Source organism: Danio rerio, chromosome 4, assembly GCF_049306965.1.
Source record: "Danio rerio strain Tuebingen ecotype United States chromosome 4, GRCz12tu, whole genome shotgun sequence".
Classification (NCBI taxonomy): domain Eukaryota; kingdom Metazoa; phylum Chordata; class Actinopteri; order Cypriniformes; family Danionidae; genus Danio; species Danio rerio.
The window spans coordinates 532,807-537,500 of NC_133179.1; the positions used below are offsets into that span (position 1 = coordinate 532,807).

The 4,694-nt window shown below is 24.5% G+C and overlaps 1 protein-coding gene across 2 annotated transcripts in view; it reads left to right on the forward strand.

The window, feature by feature from the left end:
* The first annotated feature begins 1,705 nt into the window (after nt 1–1,705).
* gen1 (GEN1 Holliday junction 5' flap endonuclease) overlaps nt 1,706–4,694 on the forward strand; it is a 25,524-nt gene continuing 22,535 nt past the window's right edge. Inside the window, exons 1-2 of one of the 2 annotated variants that reach the window (XM_073946797.1) lie at nt 1,706–1,753; nt 3,128–3,195. The gene's annotated coding sequence lies outside the window, so the exon portion shown is untranslated. Of the gene's footprint in view, nt 1,754–2,827; nt 3,041–3,127; nt 3,196–4,694 lie in introns of those variants that run through there. The other variant, XM_073946796.1, reaches the window with a different exon arrangement.

Below are 4,694 nucleotides of genomic sequence, written 5' to 3' on the forward strand. Positions count from 1 at the left end.
ATCTTTCATGCAACCTGATTATTATTTGTTATATATTATTTTTGTTTATTTATTTATTTATTTTTATTATTTTATCTCTCTTTATTACTGTTTGTTCAATGTGGATATTATGTAAAAGGGTTGTATTCGTTTGTTGTTTTCTTTATATTATTATACTGTTTCTTGAATTATAATAATAATGATATTAATAATAACAATGATGATAATGATAATAATAATACCAATAATGATAGTAATATTGATGTTAATAATGATGATAATAATAATGATAATAATAATATTAATGATATTAATAATGATAATAATAATGATGATGATGATAATAATAATAATAATGATGATAATGATAATAATAATAACAATAATGATAGTAATAATAATGTTAATAATAATAATGATGATAATGATAATAATAATAACAATAATGATAGTAATAATAATGTTAATAATAATAATGATGATAATGATAATAATAATAACAATAATGATAGTAATAATAATGTTAATAATAATAATGATGATAATACTAATGATAATAATAATAATGATGATAATAATAATAATGATAATAATAATGATGATAATAACAATAATAATGATAATAATAATGTTATTATTATTAATAATAATGATGATAATATTAATAATAATAAATATGTTAATAATAATAATGATAATATTAATAATAATAAATATGTTAATAATAATAATGATAATATTAATAATAATAAATATGTTAATAATAATAATGATAATAATAATGATAGTAGTAATAATGTTAATAATAATATTAATAATAATAATATTAATAATAATAATGATAATAATAATGATGATAATAATGATAATATTAATAGTAATAATGATTATAATAATGATAATAATAATATTAATGATAATAATAATGATAATAATATTGAAAATAATAATGATAATAATATTGATAATAATAATATTAATGATAATAATAATATTGATAATAATAATAATAATGATAATAATAATAAATATTAATAATAATGATATTAATAATAATAATGATAATAATGATACTACTACTAATAATAATATTAATAATAATATAAGGTTTTAATTTCTGTTAAAGTCACATAAAACACACAGGAATAAATAAATAAAAAACAATACACGACTTATAAATGACTTCATTCACAAAAGCAAGGATAATAAACTAATTTTTCTCACTTTTAAAGGACTTTTTTTTTAGGTTTCTTTCTTCCTCCTGTAGTAAAACACAACTGAAACACTGAATGTGTTTATAATTTACATTATTAACTATACGATGTGTTCCTGAGTTTATTTTCTAAATTAATTCATCATTGATTCAATCATTTTACATGTATTTAAATTATTTCTGCATATTTAATTGATGTATTAATTATTGTTAGGGTTACTATGTAGTGTTTGACCTGAACCCTGATGAGTGATCTTGACTTGTGTTCTTTCTAAGCAAGAGAAGAGTCGATCATTAAAAACAACAACAACAAACACACTTTAATGATGCCTTCAAATAATAACAGACATTTAACCTGAACACCTTCTGCCCTGTGAGGAGCTGCTGTTTGTTGATGAGTGTGTGTGTGTGTGTGTGTGTGTGTGTGGTCGTTGACTTCTGCTAGTGCACTCATTAGTGTGCTTACTGCCTCTGACCTTTGACCTCTGTGTTGTTGATGAGTTTCTGATGAAGATGAAGAAGATCTTCACTCCCGCATCATGAGCCCCCTGCTGATCTGAGGTCAGCTCATTATCTCACACACACACACACACTGAAACACTCACACAGATTCTCACAGACAGACATGTATATTATTATATTATATTTCTGTCAGTGATTTTGTGTTTATTGTACATTATTAGATTTTCTGTAGTTCGCGATTTTCACCACAGGAGGGTTTACTGGGTTTACATTTCCTGTAAATTCTCTAAAAGCCGTTGTATATGTAATATTTTTATTCAATTAATTGATTTTTGCTTATTCTGTCGTATTGCATTTTTATTTATAATATTTTTAATATATTGTTTACTTTAGTTTAATTTAGTTTACTAGAATTTACTATATATTTAATAATGTTTCTGAAATGTTTGGTATTTCACTATTTTTAATCTTATGTTATAATATTTTAAGCTATATTATATTATATTATTTTTCTGTTAGTTATTTTGTGTTTAATGCTGTACAATATTACATTTTCTGTAAATTTATTAAAATCTATTCAGTATTTAATATTTTTATTCAATGAATAGATATTTCTTATTATTTTTGTGTTTTATTTATACTATTATTTTGTATATTTTTGTTTAGTTAATTTAGTTTACCAGAATTTACTATATATTTAAGATTTTTCTTCAATTGATTTGCTTTAAATTATATTGTATTATTATTTTTCTGTCAGTTGTTTTGTGTTTAATGCTGTACAGTATTGATTTTCTGTAATTTGCGAAGTTCACCACAGGAGGGCGCATTTCCTCTAAATTCATTAAAAACAATATATATTTAATATTTTTATTAGTTTTATTGATTTTATCTTATTCTGTTGTGTTGTATTTTATTTATTATATATATATATATATATATATATATATATATTTTTTTTTTTTTTATCTACTATGTATTTTTTTTCTTCAATTATTTTTTATTATATTATATTATTATAGATTATTTGATTTGCTGTATTTCAAACTTCTGCTAACTTCCTCCCACTGACACTGTATGCGCCGAGACCTACATAAATGCTGTTCTGATTATGTCCGATGATTATTTCCCAGCTGCACTGGTTCATATCTGATGATCTGCCGTGACTCTGATATTACAGTTTAGTGTGTGTGAGAGAGAGAGTGTGTGTGTGTGTGTAATCAGTATGTGTATGACCTGCAGCTGAGGCTGAAATCAGAGTCTGGAGTGTTTTCAGCTGTAGACTGACGGCAGCAAACATGAATACACGTTATTAATATTGATACATGTAACAAGCGATATGAAGTCGCATATATATATATTAAATACAGAAATTAGAATACACTCAAGGTATTATACTCCTCATTTTATATTTTATTTGTTGCAATATTGCTGTTTGTAGTTCATTTCTGTTGTTAATATTTGACATGAACAAAGAAGCGCTGATACACAAGCTGCGAGAAATCCGAAGACTGCCGTCAAACACCGACGAAGAAGAAAAGCAGGTAATAATACAACTTTAAACTATTAAATACAATTTTTATCTCCAAAAATTAGGTAAGAACACGAGATTAAGGCCTTAAATGAAGATACCAGTTCACGCGAAAAGAAATATTGTGGTAAATGTATAGTAAACACGGTGATTTTGAAGCATACGATGGTAAAGTACTTGAATTAAGCTGTTGATGTGATTGACAGTTGCTATAGTTACACCACTGCAGTAACGTAAACAAATGACGCAATACTGTAGTTTTATACCATAGATATATCTATAAATATGTAAATAGATATTAAGTATAAAAATATAAGTAAATAGATATGTATATATAAATAAATAGATATGTTTATATAAATAAATAAGCTCTTTGGTTACACTTTACCCCCATTCAAAAGTATACGAGTGAAATGTTGTATAAAACCATGAATATATATATATACACACATATCTATTTATTTATATTTTTATATTTTTTTATATATACATATCTATTCATTTATACATATCTACTTATATGCTCTTTGGTTTAACTGTCAATATAGCGAATGAAGCCCCGCCTTCTGGTACAGAAGCCAATCAGCGATCGATACAGAATGATAATTCTCAGAGAGGCTAGGACTAGACGAGAGTTTCTGCAGATTTTGTGTGATACGAACATTTAGAAATGAAACTAAAGAGACATTTGTTGTTTAATTTTATTGGTTATTCCTAATATGAAATGTAATCGTAAGCTTTGGCAAGCAGTTTTGGAGAATTTGATGTTTCCTTATTCAAACAGAATGCCTAAGCATGCTGCACGAAAGGCGTTTCAAAGATGGCCGTCGAGTGAAATGACTTGCCTTAAAGGGACTTTGATCATACTTAAATTGCGATATTAATTATCTTCAAATACTTTTCGACAGTTTGGGGAATATTCTGCCATATAAACAGTTCATGTCTATCTAAGTTACCCTACTAATTCAACTTGTTTAAAATAATATTTACAATAACCGTCTGTCTGCTATAAACCCAAAATTACATTTAAAACTGACGAATGTAATAATAACCACATTCATAATATTTTCCAGAAGCAAACTAAATATACTCCTAGAGGCAACATCGTCTGGAACTCGAGTTTAGGCAATATTAATTGGAAATGAGCCTGGTTAACTGCCTAATAACTCCCCTCCTCTATTAACAACATAATTAAAGAAGTTTTGATTATTGGTTTTTGCTTATTTTGTCGCATTTTATGTATATTTTTAAATACTTTTTTAGTTTAGTAGAATCTACTATATATCTATTTTTTCCAATTAGTATTTGTTAAATTAATTTAATATATTCTACAGTGATTATTGAATTTTGCTTAATCTGTTGTATGTTATTTATAATATTTTAAATCATTTTTAAAAGTCCAATTTAGTTTTTTGTTTATTACAATCAACTATATATTTAATAAGTTTTATTCAGTACATTTTTATATAATATTTCTGTCAGTTAATTTGTGTTTAATGCTGTTCAGTATTT